Below are 21,719 nucleotides of genomic sequence, written 5' to 3'. Positions count from 1 at the left end.
TGAATGGTTCCATAGCGTTGTATTATCGCCCCCCCATCTTTCTCTGCGAGAGTCCCGTGCTCTATTGGGGGAGTCAGTCCACCCCCGGATAAAAGTTGCAACTTTGGTTTGTAGCTGTGGACCTTCCCCACTGTGCCGCCCTGTACAGGGACACTGAAAGCTCAGCTAGCCTGTGGCAAGAAAGAAATCAAGACTCCCATTGTCAGGTGCCTCTGCTTCCTGAGGAACTCAGGTGGGGGTCTTCACCTGTTAAAGTGGTTTTCCACATCTTTGCAGCCACTGTGTTACAGCACTGCAGTCAACGGGTCATCGGATAGTGCCCAGGATTGGAAACTCTGATCAATTAGTTCCTCCCAAGGTCTGGATCAGTTGCAGCACCTCTATTGCCAACCTAGCCGAGATCAGGTAACTCGGCTCAGACTGGGGGTCAAACCTGCAACCTCCCAGGACTGTATGGCTTAATAATACCGTGGGTGGCAAATATACCAACAGGGGCATTAGGGGAGCAAACCTTTGAACATTCCAATTACAATAAGGGATACCGTGCTTCGGGGAGTGTCCAAACTTCTTGTTTTTGTAAACAATCTTACAACACCAGGTTATAGTCCAACAATTTTATTTGAAAATCACAAGCTTTCGGAGGCTTCCTCCTTCGTCAGTTGCTGTTGTGATTTAAGGGCTGTTGGAAAGCCCACTCACAGGGAGTTTGGGTCGGGAGATCGCAGGCGCACAGCCCACTAAACTTAACGGTGTGATTAGTGACACTATGCAGCTACTTTCGGTTTCATTGGGAGTGTTAGCACCATGCAGGGTCTGAACTCTGAGGGGTTATGCTCGCAGTGCTACTAATAGGTTGGCAAGTATTTTTGCGATGAAGGCCGCACTGCCTGACTCCAGCCAGAATGCTGGTGTCTAATTACACCTCCCACTTTGATACGCTATCTGTACACCTGTACACCCCGGACGCATCCTAAATTTAATGGACAGAAAACCCTGGACTGTACCTCCCCTACCGCCTCCCTCGATTTACCGACTTGCTGCGAGTGCGGCTCCTCAGCAGGACTAGAGTTGCCAACTCCTGTTGGACGTATTCCTGGAGATCTCATTGCATGACCTCCAACTGCCCTGCCCAGTCATTCTGCACTTCTTCGCCTTCTCCAATCTTTTTCTAACTAATAAACAAAAGTCTTCCAAGAAATTGAAAAAAAACACTTTTTTTATAGTGCCCCTGTGATTTTTCTCCCGGGTTTTTGCTCGCAGCAGTGTCCAGGAGATTAATTTTTAATTCTTGGAGATTCCTGGAGGGTTGGCAACCCTAGTTGGGACTGCCTGATTGTGGAATCGGCCCTTTACTGTGAGAAAAACTGTTGGACAAAAGACGCTTTGCTTGTTGTAGATGAACCAGCCGAGGCCTCAGATTTCAGCTGGAGATTCTCCATCTGCTCTTTTCCCACTGTTGGAGTGCAAAGTCTAGGGGGCTCGGATTGCCAGGTCTACGCTGAGTCTGTTTACATCGACACCCGCCAGGAGCAACAGGATCCCCAGCTGTCCACACAGGGCTGCACGGTCAATAAGGGAAACTCTGCGGCTCGATAGGGACAGGTGTGAGTGTCAAACCGTTCGATTCTAATGAAAGATCTGAAGTGTATTCTTGATTGAATCAAAATATTTTAGATTAATATTATTGCAAGGAAATTTCATCTCGATATTAACCAATCAGTAAATATTTCATCAGTTAGCATTAAATATAAATAACGGATGCTCAAGAGTTAACTGCAGACTGGAACCTAGTCTAAGGGCTCAGATAGTTTATGTAGAGAATAATAGTTACTCAGGAATGAGTTACAAGCTGGAATCTAATTGAGCAAATCATATTGCTTATTTATGATATACACACGTACACACACACCCACATATATGCTTACTATATATATAAACTATGTATAAAAATATATTTTATGTATATATGTATATTATCAGCCGTGGCTCAGTGGTAGTACTCTTGCCTCTGAGTCAGAAGGTTCGTGTGTTCAAGCCTCACTCCAGAGAATTGAGCACATAATCCAGGATGATACTCCAGTGCAGGACAGAGGGAGTGCTGCACTGTCGGAGGTACCGTCTTTTGGATGAGAAGTTAAATCACCGCCCGGTCTGCCCTCTCAGGTGGACATAAAAGATCCCATGGCACTATTTCGTAAGACAAGCAGGGAAGTTCTCCCCGGTGTCCTGGTCAATATTTATCCCTCAACCAATATCACCCAAAAACAGATTATCCGGTCATTTAACTTCCTGCTGTTTGTGGGATCTTGCTGTGCACAAATTGACTGCCACATTTCCTACATTACAACAGTGACTACACTTCAAAACTACTTCATTGGCTGTAAAGCGCTTTGGGACGTCCTGAGGTCGTGAAAGTCGCTATATAAATGCATGTCTTTTTTACATATATATAAAATAAATCATATTGTGGCTCATAACCAACAAGTATTTGTTGGGTTAAGACATTAAGACAATCTGTAAATCTTTCCATGACAGCACTTTAGCCACTGGAGTGTACACTAACAAAAGCAGCCCACATGAGTGACATTCGACAACACACTCAGTTCAGTTCCCAGATTTTTCTGGCTTTCCCTCCAGAATGCTAACTTCATTTCCCCAACAAAATACCTACAGAACACTCTAAGGAAAAGTTGCGATTGGTTTGAAGTTAGGCTGCTGCGATGGCAATTGGTGTATTCCATTCGGTAGGCGAGGACCACGATTTAAAGCAGGCTAAGACGATCAGTCACTGCATGGGCGTTTTTCTTCTTCTGGTTTTCTCCTTCGCTTCCCTCCACCCCACAGACATTGAGTCCTGCTGGGGGACTGTTCCACGGGCTCTGACAGTCTTCCGACATCTCGTCCAAACGCCGAGTTTGTACGCGTGAGTCTTGCCTGTGTGTCGGCAGGATATTTCACCATCGAGCGTGAGCCCGTCTTCACCCAACATTCACCACTTGTGCACTTAAACCTGGGTACTTCTCATAGAATCTTACAGGACAGAAGGACGCCATTCGGCCCATCTTGCCTGTGCCAGCTCTTTGAAAGAGCAACCCAATTGATCCCACGCCCCCTGCTCTTTCCCTATAGCCCTGCAAATTTTTTCCCTTCGAGTATTTATCCAATTCGCTTTGAAAGCTACTATTGAATCTGCTTCCACCACCCTTTCAGGCGATATCCATGTTGTGTTACACTGAGCAAGCTTCCTGTTTGCAAACCCCAGAGAGCGGCACTGACAGCCAAGTCACGAGGGGCTGTGACTGGCTCGTTGCCCATCTGAGGGAAGAGGTTGTGTGAAAGTTTTTGGAAGCCACGAGCTGGAACGAATGGAGAAAAAAAACAAAAATCGGAGGGGAAAAAAAGAATTACATTTCCCCAAAATTATCTTTGAAACTAAAGCCATCAAGAGCAGCATTGAAGCAATCTGTTTGTCCCAGACCCAGTCTCATTCCTTCGTGCCATAGCCTCGACATGATGTCAGAATAAATGCATTTTAGTCGCTTTCTGATTAAAAGAGCCTTGCAGTAGGAGTTTCGCCAAATCCCAATCATTGCCATGGTGCAGAGCTCTCAGCTTGCCCTCCTCCAATAAACAAGGTGCACTATTTCCCACTTCAGACCATCCCTGCGCTCTCTTATAAACACATTTTTCAACAGCAGGCGACATTGAGGAGGCCGTTTGAACGAGGAACTAAGAAAGCAGAGCAGGTCCTTCATAAAAAGTGCAGCGTAAGTACCTCAGGAGCAGGCGAGGACGCTACAGAATGTTCCAGATTGCTTGCAGCACAGTTAATTAAAGCAGTCAAAAGATTGCTGTCGTTCACAGATTTTCAAAGTGGGGACCAGTACCCTGGGGGTGCATGAGGGGACCCCTGAAGAGTCGAGATTTCCGTCCATCTGCCATACGATTTTTGTATTTTTTGACTTGCTTTATTTTTGTGCACTGAGACACAATGTTATTTCACAATGAAAACGTTGTTTACTTGGGGTGTCTTTTGGAAAATAGGACAGCAGAACCCGGGAGTTTTAAAAAAAATTGTTCTCGAGATTTGGCCGCTTTTGGCAAGGCCGCATTTATTGACCATCCCAAGCTGCCCTGAGCAATTGTGTTTTTTTATATGTTTGAGTGGCTTGCTAGGTCACTGCGGAGGTCACTTCAGAGGTCATTGAGAGTCAACTGAGAATCGCGTCCAGGCCAGACCGGGTAGAAGTGACAGGTTCCCTTCCCTGAAGGCCAATAGTGAACCAGTTGGGTTTTTAATGACCATCTGGCATCTTTCATGGTCATTTTTTCTAGTGCCAGCCCAAAAATGGCCAGATTTTATTGAATTCAATTTCCCAACTTGCCTTGATGAGTTGCAGAAATATCTCAGCCACCTCAGTGGTAGCACTCTCGTCTCTGAGTCACAAGGTTGGGGGTTCAAGCCCCACTCTTGAGCCTTGAGCAAAAAATCTAGGCTGACATTCCAGTGCAATACTGAAGGAGTGCTGCACTGTCGGAGGTGCCGTCTTTCGGTTAAGCTGAGATCCCATCAGCCCTCTCAAGTGGTTGTAGAAAATCTCATGGCACTATTTCGAAGAACGGCAGGGGAGTTCTCCCCAGTGTCCTGGCTAATATTTGTCCCTCTACCAACATCACTAAAAAATAGATTATCTGGTTATTGTCACATTGCTGATTGTGGGATCTTGCTGTGTGCAAATTGGCTGCTGCGTTTCCTACATTAAAACAGTGACTACTGTTCTAAACTGGATAGCCAGGTGGTGAAGGATGGAATACTAGAGCCTGGTCTTCAGTTGCATCCAAGCCTTTATTCACAGAGATCCATATTACCAGCTCCATATCCTAGATAAGCTCTCATATAAATGGATCCCAGAGATGCCCACCACCTGAATTTATATACTTTTAACAACTACACTTCAAAAAAGTACTTCATTGGCTGTAAAATGCTTTGGACCATCCTGAGGTTGTGAAAGGTGCTATATAAATGCAAGTCTTTCTTTTTGCAGTGCATTTCCAGCATTTTCTGTTCTCAATATGGATGATTGACTGATGTTGAGCTGTGAGTGTAGAGACCAAGGGCAGTGAAGTCCTTTATCTCACTGCTCATTGGTACTGAGCCCTAGGGACCCGAAGGTCCCAGATTGAATCCCCAGTCTGTGCCAATTAATCTAATCTAAGCCAGCCAACTGGGACACTACAGTCGGCCGCGTCGTTCTTGAGCAAGTGAGGGGGAAATCGGCCAGGAGGTTTCTCTTCTGACCACTATCCATAGGGTCCTGCTGGGAGTCCCTTGGATATCGAGTGAGAACAGAATCGGGCTTAGTTGCGACACTCTTTCTGGTTAAGTAGCCCCCTGACATTCATGGCTGAGGTTCACATCTGAAAGAGGCTGGTTGGACCAAGTGTTGGGGAGCGCCCAATGCCAGTGAACTTGCACCCTGGCAAGAGTCAACGACTTCAGTACAGGAGGGGAGAAAGTCAGAACAACCAGAGGAATGGGAGTCCGAAAGGATGTGTCAGGACAATCCCCAACGCATATAGCCGGCCTGCTCGTGCTAATGCCATTTTCCCGCTATACGTGGTGGATGGCAAAACCATCTGATTGAAGCTGCCCGAAGTCTCCATCAGCTGTTCCCACTATTAACTGTTAACAACTCCGGGAAGCAGTTGGAAAGTGGAGACTTGGGGCAGCTTCAATCAGCTTTTAATTCAGTTAATACTGACCTGCATGAAATAGGTTTAAGCTTTTGTAATCGATGTCTTTGGTGATGTCAAGTGGTTAGCGCCATTTGCCCGATATAGGCGCTGTCCACGATAAACGCGGAAGGTTTGAGTGTTGGGGACTGTATTATCCTTCGGGGAGGGAGGGGAAACGGGCTGTGCTGAAAACCTTTATTATTGTCCTTCTCATGCCTGCGTTCTGTTGGTGGTGTGGAAGGATTATGTTCTGGAAACTTTCAGCACATTTCCTAATGACTTCTCGCAATTCGCTCACGTGGGATACTCTCTGAGGATATTCACACAATGTTGCTAGTCATTAAAGAGGCTCAGTCTACACAAAAAAAGTGTCTGTCTAAGTTTTTTTTTCCTTTCATTCACAAGCACATACTGCAATGATTTAAATTACACAACTTGCATTGATATGGTGGCTTTAACTTGGTAAAACAGTGACTAGTAAAATATTTACCAGTGACTTCAATAGAAATAAAAATGGAGAGTGATGTAAAATGGGCTGCTGACTCGCTATCACCCATTTTACACTGTCGCACAGAGTCAAGATCTATCCCATTGACTCCTAGTGAGTTGATGTGTGACAGTGTAGTGTAACTCTAGAAAAGAGAAAACTGAGGGGTGACCTAATAGAGGTCTTTAAAATTCTGAAGGGATTCGATAAGGTGGATGTAGAGAAGATGTTTCCACTCGTGGGCGAGTCCAAAGCTAGAGGCCATAAATATAAGATAGTCACTAATAAATCCAATAAGGAATTCAGGAGAAACTTCTTTACCCAGAGAGTGGTTAGAATGTGGAACTTGCTACCATAAGGAGTGGTTGAGGCGAATTTTTTTTTTATTCGTTCATGGGATGTGGGCGTCGCTGGCGAGGCCGGCATTTATTGCCCATCCCTAATTGCCCTTGAGAAGGTGGTGGTGAGCCGCCTTATTGAACCGCTGCAGTCTGTGTGGTGACGGTTCTCCCACAGTGCTGTTAGGGAGGGAGTTCCAGGATTTTGACCCAGCGATGATGAAGGAACGACGATATATTTCCAAGTCGGGATGGTGTGTGACTTGGAGGGGAACGTGCAGGTGGTGTTGTTCCCATGTGCCTGCTGCTCTTGTCCTTCTAGGTGGGAGAGGTCGCGGGTTTGGGAGGTGCTGTCGAAGAAGCCTTGGCGAGTTGCTGCAGTGCATCCTGTGGATGGTACACACTGCAGCCACAGTGCGCCGGTGGTGAAGGGAGTGAATGTTTAGGGTGGTGGATGGGGTGCCAATCAAGCGGGCTGCTTTATCCTGGATGGTGTCGAGCTTCTTGAGTGTTGTTGGAGCTGCACTCATCCAGGCAAGTGGAGAGTATTTGATCACACTCCTGACTTGTACCTTGTAGATAGTGGAAAGGCTTTGGTGAGTCAGGAGGTGAGTCACTCGCCGCAGAATACCCAGCCTCTGACCTGCTCTCGTAGATGCATTGAAGGGCATGCTGGATAAGTACATGAGGGAGAAAGGAATAGAAGGATAATGTGATAGGGTTAGATGAAGAAGGTGGGAGGATGCTCGTGTGCAGCATAAACACCGGCATAGACCAGTTGGGCTGAATGGGCAGTTTCTGTGCTGTAAATTCTATGTAATTTGCTCCTCTGAAGGGGGAATCAATCTCGGCCTTTTATATTTCAGCAGTGCCAGTGAAATCAAGTCTGTAATATAAAGGGAGTACAAGACAGTGACTGTCACCAGTGAAAGAGTGTTCAATGTAGAAGTGTGGGTGGCCAGGACTTGATACCATCCCCTGCTGCTTTAAAAGAGTTCTAGAGAGGGGGGAAAATCAACTTCTAATTTTTTTTTTGATTGAATCACTGGAAGATGCTGAGAGAGGTTCAATTGGGCATATTGGACCATGAGATATTCAGGGTTTGTAGGCTGACAGTATGTAGTTAAAAGCCTGTAACTAAATATGTTTGTTCTGCCCAGTGGGACAGCTAGAGTGAAGTCCACATGGAATTGAAGAAATTAAAGGGGCCTCTTCATCACTGTACAGTTGTTGGAAAACAATTTTGTGCTAACTAGATGATGTCCCATCTCATTACTCATAACAAGAGTCTATAGGAAGCATGTCTCTCTTCTGCTCGAGCTGACTCTCTCTGCTTGTCTCACACTCTAATCCTTTCTGCCTTCCTCTCTCTCTAGTTGGTCATCCTCTATTTTCTCTCTTGCTCTCCCCTGAATGGTTTTCAAGCAATTTCATTGTTATCTCTGTTTGTCTCTGATTCTTTTTCGTATCCTCTCCCTCTTTGTACAAGAAAAATAGACAGGCTCCCCCTTTTAAATGAATCTCGATGACTTTGCCGTGATCTGGTTACAGTTGCTATGGCAACGGTTGCGAGTGTTGCTGCCAAGTTTTCTTTCAGCAAATATTCGCACATATCCACAAATGTTACTTTATCTGATCTCATTCCTGGCTATTTTGCCTAGCGGCCACACTTGGCAATTGGTTACTGACTGAGCCATGGGGGAGTTTGCATTGTTAAATTATTTTTAGTGTACTTTTCTGTGGGAAAGAAATGTCCTGAGGCACAGGCGCAGACACAGGCCAACTCACATCGCCAAGCATAAATGCTGCCATTCCCCCCCATCACTTCTCACCTGCCCAGGTATTCTCTGGATGCAAAAAAGCATAAGATTTCTCTTCCGATTGTTCTTTCCATTTGTCATTTTATATCAAAATACTTCAAATACTGGTGGATCTCCTCTGGCATTGCTCCTGGGTAGACTGGAGTCTGGAGCATAGTTGTGACGTTCAGCTTTTAAGATGGAGTTGTGCTTAACCTGGCCTGTCCCTTCACGGCCATCGCTCAAATACTCTCTCATTGCAACAGTGACTGCACCTCAAAAGTTTCCATTTGTGGGGGAGTCGAAAACCTAGGGGCCATAAATTTAAGATAGTCACCAATGAATCCAATAGGGAATTCAGGAGAAACTTCTTCACACAGCCAGTGGTTAGAATGTGGAACTTGCTACCACATGGAGTAGTTGAGGCGAAACAGGCCATTCGGCCTAACTGGTCTATGCCGGTGTTTATGCTCCACAGGAGTCTCCTCCCACCCTACTTCATCTAATCCTATCAGCATATCCTTCTATTCCTTTCTCCCTCATGTGTTTATCCAGCTTCCCCTTAAATGCATCTATGCTATTCACCTCAACTACTCCATGTGGTAGCGAGTTCTACAGTCTAACCACTCTCTGGGTAAAGAAGTTTCTCCTGAATTCATCATTGGATTTATTAGTGACTATCTTATATTTATGGCCCCTAGTTTTGGACTCCCCCACAAGTGGAAACATCTTCTCTATGTCTATCCTATCAAACCTTTCATAATTTTAAAGACCTCTATTAGGTCATCTCTCAGCCTTCTCTTTTCTAGAGAAAAGAGCCCCAGCCTGTTCAGTCTTTCCTGATAGCTATAACCTCTCAGTTCTGGTATCCTTGTAAATCTGTTTTGCACCTTCTCCATGCCTCTATATCATTTTTGGAATATGGAGACCAGAACTGTGCACAGCACTCTGAGTGTGATCTGACCAAGGTTCTATACAAGTTTAACATAATCTCTCTGCTTTTCAATTCTATTCCTCTAGAAATGAACCCTACTGCTTTTTTATGGCCTTTTAATGATTTGTGTATCTGTACCCCGAGATCCCTTTGCTCCTGTACCCCTTTTAGACTCTTATTTCCCAAGGAGTATGTGGCTTCCTCATTACTATTGTCCAATGATGACTCAGTGTTAAATTGATGACAGCTGATAATTAAAGAAGGAATCCATCTTCCTGCAGCATGATAAACGTGAACAACTGCAGAATCAAAACCAGCCCTTGCTGTTTCATTTCTCCAGCCCTGCCCAAATGCTCCCAATTCCTCAGATTCCAACTCATTCTTTTCTGGTATTCTATATCCTGTAGTTGAGTCAATGAATGTTATCCTTTTTAGATAATGCACCAACAGCCCAAGGTCTGCACTTCATCACTTCCCGAGCTTTAAATGGGACATGTGCTTCTCTATCTCTGAGCTCTCTTACACCCCATCACCGTCAGCTAGCAATGTCCTTGAAACAGTGAAGTCATTGTTTCAAGGGAAAGGAGGGCGTTCAATCGGCAGTACAAGTCAGACAGGACAAAGTGTAAGTGTTTTAAGATTGGTTCATGTCCCACTTCAATGGATGGCCGTTTGATTCCCTTTTTACATTACATTTCAGCTTCCTGTGTGAGCATTTCTGGAATGGTGCCATTTCCTGTTGTGCTGAACTTGCCCTGTTATACTGCAGGACCAAGCGGGGACCAGTGGAATCACTGAAACCACTGCCCACACGAAATTCCTAGAGAGTCAATATCCCCCCTTTACCATTCGGCCACAAACCTTCCCCATCGGTCTTCCTATGGATGCAGGGAATGAAAACATCGCGCCGGATGGCACTCCCTAATCCCAGGTATTCGCTGCCTCATTTATGTCACAACATTGCCGCCAAGAGACAGGCCTCCCTCCAGAGGCAGTGCTGTAATATAAAGGAGGTATCAGAGAGTCCAGCCATCTCAGCTATCCCTCAATTTTGTCAACCACAATCCGGATGTCGTCCTTACAGGGGCATCGCCACTCTGTGCTGTTCTCCAGAAATTTTCCTCCTTCCATTTACAAACACGCAACGGAGTGATGTCACCCGTACTCCGATGTCCTGTGAGGTTTTCGTCACTTGACACTACTGCCAGCGAAGAGGTTTTTTTTTACACCTACAAGTAATGCTGCCCCAATGGCTCAATGGGTGAATATACCACTCCATGTGGAAATGAGCTATACATGCCCTCTTCAATCCCTAGTCTATGCTGAGTTAGCTGATCTTAACCAGGGTGGAAGTTGAGTGCTACAGTTGACTTTAGTACCCCTGAGTAAGGGAGCTTGAGAAAAATCAGCCAGGTTTCCTCTTCCTTGTTGCTACCCAGTGACGCCTTCTTTAAAGTTCATGTGTGTGTGCACTTTGGTAAGGACAGGATTGGGCTTGGCTGGTAATGTCCCACTCAGTTAAACAGCTTACCTTGGCTCACACATAAAGAGCTGCTGGTCAGGTGGGGTACAAGCTACCCTATGGTACCCTGCCCAAGTGGCCTTTCTTCATGTGTGAGTCTTACCATCAATAAAGAAAGAACTTGCACCTTTCACGACCTCAGGATGTTGTAAAGCGCTTTACAACCAATTAAATACTTTTGAAGTGTAGTCACTGGTGTAATGTAGGAAACACAGCAGCTACTTTGGGCACAGCAAGATCCCACAAATAGCAAAATGATAATGACCAGATCATCTGTTTTTGTGATGTTGGTTGAGGGATAAATGTTGGCCAGGATACCAGGGAGAACTCCCCTGCTCTTCTTCGAAATAGTGCCATGGGATCTTTTACATCCACCTGAGAGGGCATCAGTTTAACATCTCATCCAAAGGACAGCACCTCCAACAGTGCAGCACTCCCTTAGTACTGCACTGGGAGCATCAGCCTGGATTATGTGCTCAAGTCTCTGGAGTGGGACTTGAACCCACAACCTCCTGACTCAAAGGCAAGAGTGTGACCAGCTGAGCCACAGCTGTCACCATATCACAGCCAGCTGTCCTCCAATATGAATTATGTCCTCACTCATCAAAGGACTTGCTGTGCGGTGACAGCCACTGCCCCCCGAAACAAACCTAAAACAAAATAAAATTAAAGCAGTGACAATATTAAACCAACACCACACTTCACGTAGTGACTCAAAGTCTGCTCCCTGTGCCTGTATCTCATTTATAAAAACACTCAAGGATCATTACTATGGTTTGGGACACTCTCCGAACCCTGGATTAAATTACTGCCTTATGATCACTGCCGGATATACAATATCCAATATTGACTTGTTGCCCATCCCCTTGGTTTTTTTTCTCTGAGAAAACGTTCCTTTATTATCCCAGCTCGGACTGTATCTCCAGAGCTGTGCTTTCGGTATATCTTCTCTGCTTCAGTGCAGGCAACTACATGTCGCAACCCACTGGCAGTGTCACCATGGTACACTGTTTAAAATATCCGCCCATCTTTATTGGATTTAAGTGTGTGCATCTTGACTGAGAAACCTAAACGAAGGGCCAAAGACCATAATGCATCCTAACACCAATGATAAAGAAAGATTTTACTTTTACAAAGCGCGTTTCACAACCTCAGCATGTCCCAAAGCGTTTTCCAGTCAATGAAGTACTTTTGAAACGTAGTCACCATTGTAAGGTAGGGAGATGAGGAGGGAATGAAGAGTAGTGATTAGGTGAGTGGCAAACTTCCGACTTTAAAAAACATGTAGATTGTAGGAGGAAGACTGCTGGTGGGAGGCAGAGGGGGGGCGATGGTGGAGGGGGGAGGAAGCCCACTGTTTTAAAATGGAGCGAAGCGCCTACACCCTCTTGAAGAAGAAATTGATTTCACATCAAATGAGTTCCTGAAATTACAACTTGTACAGAACAGGTTGAAAACAGTGGAGGAGAGAAAGGATGGCCAGGGTTGGGGGAGGGGACACATTTCGCAGATCGCTGTGGTATTTCCAGTCAGATGTTCCAAAGCCCACATCCTACCATTGACTATGAGTCAGGGTCTCGGTGCCACTTTTCCTCATTCTATGGAAATGGGGCCCCTGTAGGTGTTTCCGATACTTTAAGCCACGCGAGATGATATCACCCGCATGAAATATTTTTCATATTTCATGGAGATCGTGTCATAATTAAGAACATCCAACACTGTGAGAAATTCACTGATGGTTTGATTTCCTTTCAAAACCCACGCTGGCTAGAGTGCTTGAAAAAAGTTCATTTAGGTGAGATGAAAGTACGTCTGCTCTTCAATTGCCACACAGCCTTTAAAGGGGTGGTGGTGCTGTCAGAGTACAGCATCGTGTAAGGCATGGTGCCAATTTATAAACAAAACAGAGTGCGGTAATAATGCTGACTGTGAGACGGTGACATCTACACTACAAATTAATTTTCTTTGTCCCCATATGTTGCTCTGCTTACCTGAAGGCCGTGTTTTATAAAGCTCTGGTTCGACCCCACCTGGAGCACTGCATTCGTTTCTGGAAACTGCACCTCAGGAAGGGTCTTTAAGGGGGTGCAGCACAGATTCACCAGAATATATACCAGGGCTAAAAGGGTTAAATTATGAGGCCAGGTTGCGTAGGCTAGGCTTGTATTTTCTTGAGTATAGAAGATTAAGGGCTGATCTAATTGAGGTGTTTAAGGTGGTTAAAGGGTTTGATCAGCTCAGCCATGATCTCACTGAATGGTGGAACAGGCTCGAGGGGCTGAAAGGCCTACTCCTGTTCCTATGTTCCTATGATAGGGTAGATAGAGAGAAATCATTTCCTCTGGTGAGGGAGTCCAGAACAAGGGGGCATAACCTTAAAATTAGAGCTACGCTGTTCAGGGGGTGATGTCAGGAAGCACTTCTTCACACAAAGGGGAGTGGACATGATGTGGAGATGCCGGTGATGGACTGGGGTGGACAAATGTAAGGAATCTTACAACACCAGGTTATAGTCCAACAGTTTTATTTGAATAAATTTCAAATAAAACTGTTGGACTATAACCTGGTGTTGTAAGATTCCTTACAAGGGGAGTGGAAATCTGGAACTCTCCCCCCCAAAAATCCGTTGAAGCTGGGGGTCAGTCGAAAATCTCAGAACTGAGATTGATCGATTTTTGTTCGGGGGCGTACTAAGGGTTACGGATCCAGAGTGGGTAGATGGAGTTTACCCGCCTTGGCCACAAGGGAGCTCATTATTTGAATGAATCTGTAGCTTCAATGCAATATATATTTCATCATGATCATAACACAGTTGTAACATTTTATTCTGACCATTTACTTGTTCAATCAATATAAACATGTAACGTTCGGTAAATTAAATCGGGCAGTAGCTTTCTGCAGAGCAATAGGCAAATTCAGTCCTCAAAGGGTTAATTGGCAGTGACCCTTGTAGAAGGTTAATTGAATGAGCAGTTCTTTTGTTAGGAGGTCACGTGTCAGGGACACTTGCATGAAGAGGGTAAACTCATGATGTGCGATGAGTGACTGATTGGTGGAACCGAGTTCTCTGGGACAAAGCTGTGCAGAGAACTGTCACCAATATTGAAAACGCCGTATTCACTGTTGTATAATCCCTTGAAAGCTTTTTTTTAATAAATCCTGATGGAGGTCATCATAATCACAGCACAGATTTCTCCTCTCCATCAGCACATAAACACGGTTCTCCTGGCAGATGTAACCCAGAACCGCTCAATGCCACAAAGGCAGGGTAAGTCCTGCTGTAGTTCGGTGCTGCACTCGGAAGCTATTGCAGGAAGTCTAGGGAGGGAAAAGCTGGCGTGCAGCTCAAAAGTGGGGCAAAGATGTGGCAGGATCTTTTGGCCAACCTATTCCCCCATAACAAATTAGCACAAGAGATTAGCATTCAGCTCCATGGAGTCGGTACGAGTTCAGAATCGCATCCGTCCTGATGTGGGAAAGCTTCAAGTGGAGGCTGCTAGGACATGTTACAATAAGAGGGAACCGTACCAAGCAGTAAACAGAGGCACATGCAATGGCACAATAGGAGGCACAGTTCTGACATCGGCCAGACTGTGTCAGCTCCTGAAAGGCAGAGATCCTCCACTCCTCCCTTAGGTTTCCCTGCACCGTGCACCCCTACAATTGAGGGGAAGTCAGACAGAGTGCTCCTAGGTCTCTGCTGTTGTCACTCTGAATGAACCACTGGGAAGTGGGCACATGACAGCCCAGGGAACGAACGTCCCTACAGTTTTTCCACACCCGGGCTTCATCATTTCAGAATCATTTACCAGAATGATAGCAGGGCTTGGTGGGTTAAATTATGAGGACAAGTTGCATAAACTTGGCTTGTATTCCCTTGAGTATAGGAGATTGAGGGGTGATCTGATCGAGGTGTTTAAAATGTTAAAAGGAATCAATAGGTTAGATACGGAGAAACTATTTTCTCCGGTGGGGGAATCAAGAATGAGGGGACATAATCTTAAAATTACAGCTAGGCCATTTAGGAGGGAAATCAGGAAGTACTTTTCCACACAAAGGATTGTAGAATTCTCTCCCCCAAAGGCTGTGGATACTTGGACAATTGGAGCTTTCAAGACTGAGATCGATAGATTTTTGTTAGGTAAGTGTATCAAAGGATATGTTGATTTGTGCATCGGGCAAGATCTCTTGCAATAATTTTTGCGCGATCAGCAATTGCTGCCCTTTACTGTTCCATCTCCTGAAGGAAGGAGCTGGACTCGAAGATGGTTTCACAAGAGGTCAGTCCCTGGTCACTAAACATAGGCAGGAATCACAAAACATAGGCAAGACATTTCCCCAGAAAGGAGCGTGTGTGTGTGAACGGAAGGGGAAAGAAAATCAGCAAGCAAGCCAACCTGCGTTGTTCTTTTGCATTTAGGGAGGGAGGTGAAGGAGGGGAGGAAGATGCCAACTTGAACTGGAGAGAGCGGGAGAAGGTGAGTGCCAGTGTGTACTGAGGGGAACCACTGCCAAGATTGGAAGGGCATTTGGCGAGAATGCAGCTCCCCTGTAAGTTTAATAGATTTCAATTATTATCTATCAAGCAATAGACAAACCGATAAGTTTGGCAATTAAATTTTGCCATTGGTGAACATTGTCTTTTGAAATTACACTGACCTACATTGGCTCCTTGATTTCAAATCCTTGTTTTCAAATCCCTCCATGGCCTCGCCCCCTCCCTACCTCTGTAACCTCCTCCAGCCCTTCAACCCTCTGAGATCTCTGCGCTCCTCCAATTCTGGCCTCTTGCGCATCCCTGATTTTCATCGCTCCACCATTGACGGCCGTGCCTCCAGCTGCCTAGGCCCTAAGCTCTGGAATTCCTTCCCTAAACCTCTCTGCCTCTCTACCTCTCTCTCAAAATAAGTCTTTCAACATTTTATTAAATGTGTCTCCACGTGGGGTCAGCAGAATCCTTCCCTAGTGACTACTGCATTCATTTTAATTACTTTAAGTTTACTCCACAGAGACAGTAGTAATGACCTCCACCTCTTCAAATCTGTCCTAGTCTCGTTCAACAACGAGATGTAGTTTGCTTCAGGAAGTTCTAGCAATCCCGGGGTGATTATAACATCAAAATATTCTGTGCTTCCTTGTTTCCGTGAAAAAGAATGGATCTTACAGCAAGTGTTATGGAGAAGTCCTGGATATGGGTGACTCCTTAGATTTTTAATAATAGTGGTTCAAATGACCAGCGTAAGTTTTTTTTAAAGTTTGGATTTTATGTGGCGTTACCCGTAGTATGTTGAATGCTGCACTGTTTTATATTGAGAGGAGCTTTATACCATGTAATGCACAATGTATGGTTCTGCTTTAAGATTGAAATGAGCTTAAGATGTCCTGTCCCTTTAAGGCCTCAATGCTTAATTGCTGTAAATGAGCACAAATCCAAGATCAGTTACAGTTAAATTGATGTTGGTGAGGGAAGTTTGTAAATGGGAGGTACTTGCGAGCTCGGGATCAGAAGTAAGCAATGTAACAATATACTTTACTTACAGCAGCTATTAAATTTCCAGCTTAAGTGTGAAATGACTGTCTTCCTTTCTCTTTATATTTTAAAATGTGATTGTCACTCTCAAAACCTATATATATAAATGTAGCAGATATTTGTTCATGGGGAGTCAGAGGTGTGGATGTAGTGGAGAGGTGCATATCTCCAGTGAAAGAATTTGGAGACAAATTTGTAAGAGATATTTTGATCATTTTGAATACCCTGTAATAAATTTCCCCTTATCCTTCTCTGCTCTAAGGAGAACAGTTCAATTACTTTTGTCAATGTTTAATCCCACCACTAAAGCAATGGGGCAGAGAGCAGAAGACCAGACTTTGTACCCAACAACATTTGCATCAGGTGGAAGAGCTCCAGGTCATTAAATAGACAAAAGGCGTCCATTTGCCTTTTTGTCTATTTAATGACCTGGAGCTCTTCCACCGTAACCATTAAATTTTCAGATGCACTGTCTCTTTCTGAAGCGCCATTTCCTTCCAGAATCACTGGTAGATTAGATCAATGATGCACCTCAGTGTTAATGGGTTCCTTCATATGTTCTCTGAAAACCAGCGGTGAGAGTAGTCTTGCATTATTTACCCAGCCCAAGTGCTTTCCAGCTCAGTAAACCTTCTATGTCACTGCACTTCGAAAGCATCCTATCACGTGTTATTCTCTTGGCCTCCAGTGAATTTCTCCGTGTCTTGCAATTTATTTTTTATTTTGTGATATTGCTTGACCTCCTTTTCAAAGTGAGGAGCAAAAGGAATGTTCATCCTCTGTCTTTCATTAGAAGCAGGCAACAAATGAAAACTGCCCCTTGAATTAGCTGTCTTCAGACCATGGAGACTTGTTGATACCCTGGTTAATATTTGTGCTGTGCATTTGTGTTGATTCTGCTCTCTGGCATCTGCACATCCAGTAGCTTTGTTTTGCCCTCCCTGGTACAACAGACTGGTTGGGTCGAACGGCCTGTTCCCTTGTTGCAATCTCTACACCCACCACACAGCGGAAACCCAACCGGGAGAGGCTCTAATCTCTGCTCAGTGTCTCTCCATTTGGCTACATCAGTGAGCAGCAAAGATTGTACAAAGTTTTATACATTAAAAAAATCAGTCAGCGAATGACTCGGGGACATTCTCCTGAACCTCCTAGCAACCCAGGCACAGCCTGGTGAATACAGCTCATTCTCTGTATAATGACACTCCGTTCAGTGGGGATAACACACTTCATTGTAATTAGACTTCAACACAGGTTTAAGAATAGGGATAATGCACATTTACTGTAGCTATACTGCCTCCATATATTGCACAGGAACAAGAGAAAAACCACAGCAGCTTTGTCGCTTGATCGACAGAGGATATTTTTGTCCATTTTCCTTCCTTATACCTGTCCGGATGCCTCCCAGGGGAAGTGCAGCGCCACTAGAGAGTGACGTTAGCCGTGTCCTGTAAACAAAGCGTTGCAGCATGCACAACACAAGGAAACATGCAGTGTGACTGTCACAGTGCTCGCTAAGTCAGCAAGGCAGCCTACTCGTGCTTCCCTTTGGCCTTTCCCCTCCCCCTACCTCTCCGGTGACAGTCCTATCTACCCTCCCCCCATTGCTGCAGCTGGGAGCCTGTGACAGGGCGCTCATTCACAGCTGATTCCACCATCACCCCACAGTACAGTTGAGAGAGAACAAGGGGAGTAATGTTAACCTGCCTCACTGGGCGGGATTCCCATGGGATCGGGTGGAACGTTGGATTTACACCCTGCCCAATATTACTCTCAATGACTTCAATGGAGAGTAAAGTCGGACGGGGTGTAAATCCAGTGTTGCACCCGAATCCATCAGTTTCCCGATAGGCAGGCTAGGTTAAAATCGCCCCCCAATCGCTTCTGTAGAGTTGATTTGTAGAGTGAAATGTAGCTGGTCTATGCACTATGGGATAGTCCATTAATGCTGTCCTGAAAACATACCAGGATCCAATGTTTTCCCATCAACAACTTGCATTTATATAGCGCCTTTAAGGTAGTAAAACATCTTCACAGGAGCAATTATCAAACAAAATTTGACACTGAGCCACGTAAGGAGATATTAGGACAGGTGACCAAAAACTTAGTCAAAGAGGCAGGTTTTAAGGAGCGTTAAAGGAGGAACATAGGAACATAGGAACAGGAGTAGGCCATTCAGCCCCTCGTGCCTGCTCCGCCATTTGATAAGATCATGGCTGATCTGTGATCTAACTCCATATACCTGCCTTTGGCCCATATCCCTCAATATCTTTGGTTGCCAAAAAGCTATCCATCTCAGATTTAAATTTAGCAATTGAGCTAGTATCAATTGCCATTTGCGGAAGAGAGTTCCAAACTTCTACCACCCTTTGTGTGTAGAAATGTTTTCTAATCTCGCTCCTGAAAGGTCTGCCTCTAATTTTTAGACTGTGCCCCCTACTCCTAGAATCCCCAACCAGCGGAAATAGTTTCTCTCCATCCACCCTATCTGTTTCCCAGAGAGAGGTAGAAAGACGGAGAGGTTTAGGGAGGAAATTCCAGAGCTTAGGGCCTGGACAACTGAAGGCACGGCCACCAATGGTGAGGCGAAGGAAATCAGGGACGCACAATGGGCCAGAATTGGAGGAATGCAGAGTTCTTGGACGGTTATAGGGCTGGAGGTGGTTACAGTGATAGGGAGGCCTCACGTTTTTTTGGAACTCAGAAATACAAAAAAAAAATTTTTTTAAATATCACATTCCCCATTTAAGAAATCCCCAACGTTCACTCACCATGGAAAGAAAGAAACAAGCTTGCCTTGCTTAATTCACTTTCCCAATATCCTTTATACACAGCAGCCCAACTGAGGACCAGAGGAGCCTGCCACAGATGATAAATAGTTTAAATACCACCTGAAGCTGGTTTCTGAACTTGGACCCCTCCAACTAGACATTCCGAAACACTTCCAATTCCCACCAACAGTTTGGGAAATGCGGAGCGGGACAGCAGAAAGCTTCAAGTCCTTGGGAGAAAAGATGAACGCAGATAACTAATTGTTGAGTAACCGCCACATAATTACTGCTTGATTGTCTGTGAAAGGCAAGGGCCAATTTCATTTCAATTATTAACTCAAAGAAAAGACACAACAAAGAGCTCCAAAACAAGGGCGGTGCAACAAACAACATTTTCCTGCCAAGGGTCAAAAAGCTAAACAGGTCTTTGGCATTTTCTTATCTCGTCCCCTTAGGCACAAGATCAGACCACACAACTGACACTTACTGTGCAATCTCAGCTTCAGCTGCACAGTCCCATTTCCTACTTCCGCCCAACGACAATCCCTAACAATCAAAGTGAATCATTGTTTAGGGTTCCTTCCAGTCCTGTGGTCCTACACCACATGTCTAACGCAGTGGTCCGAGCCTTCCATTAACTCTCTCGGGAGAAGAACACAATTCAAGCATTTAGCACCAAGAAGGAAGTTGAGAAGGTGAACCAGGAGAAGTTTGTGAGTGCAGCTGAATGATGTGATCGCAAGTCACAAGACTTCAGATGCACCTGGGCTCGTGTGGAGCATAAACACCGGCATGGACCAGTTGGGCCGAATGGCCTGTTTCTGTGCTGTAATTTCTATCTAATGTCACACTTGCTCTGTGTGTTTTTTTTTAGATTTATTTTCTGCCCACCATTTTTCTCCTCTTTCCTCAAGGTACAGGTCTCGCTGACGGATGTTCCATGTTTTCCAGCTGACAGTAACTCAAAGCAGCCAGTCAGCTGAACAATTTCATCAGCATTTACTGTGTGAACGGAGCTATTCAAGAGAAGAATCAGCAATCACAAATGGTAAGAGAAGGGCAGAAACATCAGCTAGGGTTCCCGCTCCTCTCAGTAAGAGTGCGTATTGTGTGGGCTCATCTGCGATGCCTTCTATGGGGGGAATAGCCTGAGACCTCTTTCTCTTTATGCTGACACACCTTCGGACTGTGACCCAACACGAATGTCTGGCTTCAGAAAAAGAGAAGGAAAAGTTGGAGAAAGTGAAAATACTTGAATAAACACCAAGCAAGTGGTGATCGCAAGTCACAAGACTTCAGATGCACCTGGGCTCGTGTGGAGCATAAACACCGGCATGGACCAGTTGGGCCGAATGGCCTGTTTCCGTGCTGTAATTTCTATCTAATGTCACCTCCTCATTTCCCCATTGGGTTGACATAATTAAAAGGAGAAAGTAAGTAGGGATGGGAGAGAGGACTAAATATAAAATTCTTCCTCCTTCTGGAGGCCTATTTAGACAAAGCTAAGTTGTTAAAATCTCTTATTATTCTGCTGGCTGAATGAGTTTGGACAGTCTTAAAAAGAAAACAAGAAAGACTTGCATTTATATAGCGTCTTTCACAACCTCAGGACATCCCAAAGCACTTTGCCGCCATTGAAGTACTTTTGAAGTGTAGTCACTGTTGTAATGTAATAAACAGTAAATGATAATGACCTGATAATCTGTTTTTTAGTGATGTTGGTTGAGGGATAAATGTTGACCAGGACACTGGGGAGAACATCTCTGCTTTTCTTCGAAATAGTGCCATGGGATCTTTTACATCCACCTGAGAGGGCGGTTTAATGTCTCATCTGAAAGATGGCATCTCCGACAGTGCAGCACTCCCTCAGTACTGCACTGGTGTGTCAGCCTAGATTATATGCTGAAGTCTCTGGAGTAGGACTCGAACCCACAACCTTCTGACTCAGAGGCAAGAACCCAGTTGCTAGTGGCCATGGGCCCTCTGTACAACACGGCCTCTAATTCTGCAATAATAATGACAGCCTCACCTAAAGAGGCGACAGGAGGAATAGTGTACAAAATGGAAAAATGTCAGCTGGTTAAAGGTAAGACATGCAGCCCAGGAGAGAAACTAGGATGTTCCTCATTCTGTCCTGATACAGCTGGAATGGTACTGGAGTGCTCGGTGCCCCTGGGCTAGGGAGTGGGGTCCTTATCCTGATCGCTTATCCAGTGACCACCCCCCCACCCTTCTGCGACTGTGCACTGGTGGTTATCCGGGGAGGGACAGGCTGAGGTGTCAGGCCCATGTGGTGGAATGGCCCAATGGCCCTCCCAGTCTAGCTTCCGACTTGAAGACTGGCCAATGGGGCAAGGTAACAGAGGGCAACCAGCATCTGTGCAACGGTGCCCAGGCAAGGAGTCAACCACAGACAGAAAAAAGAGGAGACAAAAGGCGGGGGAGAAAAGAAACGAGGTATAATGAATTCACCATTGGCCTTGTTAGTTTCTCAATGGCTTCTTCTAATGAGGATGTGGAGGGACAGAGACAAACTGCTTCGCTTTAGATTAGGTCACGGCTGTCAATCCAATATTGCTCATTAATGTTGATGGCCAATTAG

At 45.1% G+C, this 21,719-nt stretch overlaps 1 protein-coding gene and 1 long non-coding RNA gene across 3 annotated transcripts in view; one reads left to right on the top strand and one right to left on the bottom strand.

Moving 5' to 3' along the window:
- coro2ba (coronin, actin binding protein, 2Ba) overlaps positions 1–21,719 on the bottom strand; it is a 128,486-nt gene that overhangs the window by 87,646 nt on the left and 19,121 nt on the right. The gene's annotated exons all lie outside the window — the stretch shown is intronic.
- Positions 19,908–21,719, top strand: part of LOC137301741 (uncharacterized) — a 93,851-nt gene continuing 92,039 nt past the window's right edge. The window contains exon 1 of the long non-coding RNA XR_010958352.1: positions 19,908–20,165. This is a non-coding gene — a long non-coding RNA (uncharacterized lncRNA). The remainder of the gene's footprint in view (positions 20,166–21,719) is intronic.

Source organism: Heptranchias perlo, chromosome 34 (assembly GCF_035084215.1).
Source record: "Heptranchias perlo isolate sHepPer1 chromosome 34, sHepPer1.hap1, whole genome shotgun sequence".
In the NCBI taxonomy this organism is placed as follows: Eukaryota; Metazoa; Chordata; class Chondrichthyes; order Hexanchiformes; family Hexanchidae; genus Heptranchias; species Heptranchias perlo.
This window is presented reverse-complemented; position numbering and strand designations above follow the sequence as displayed.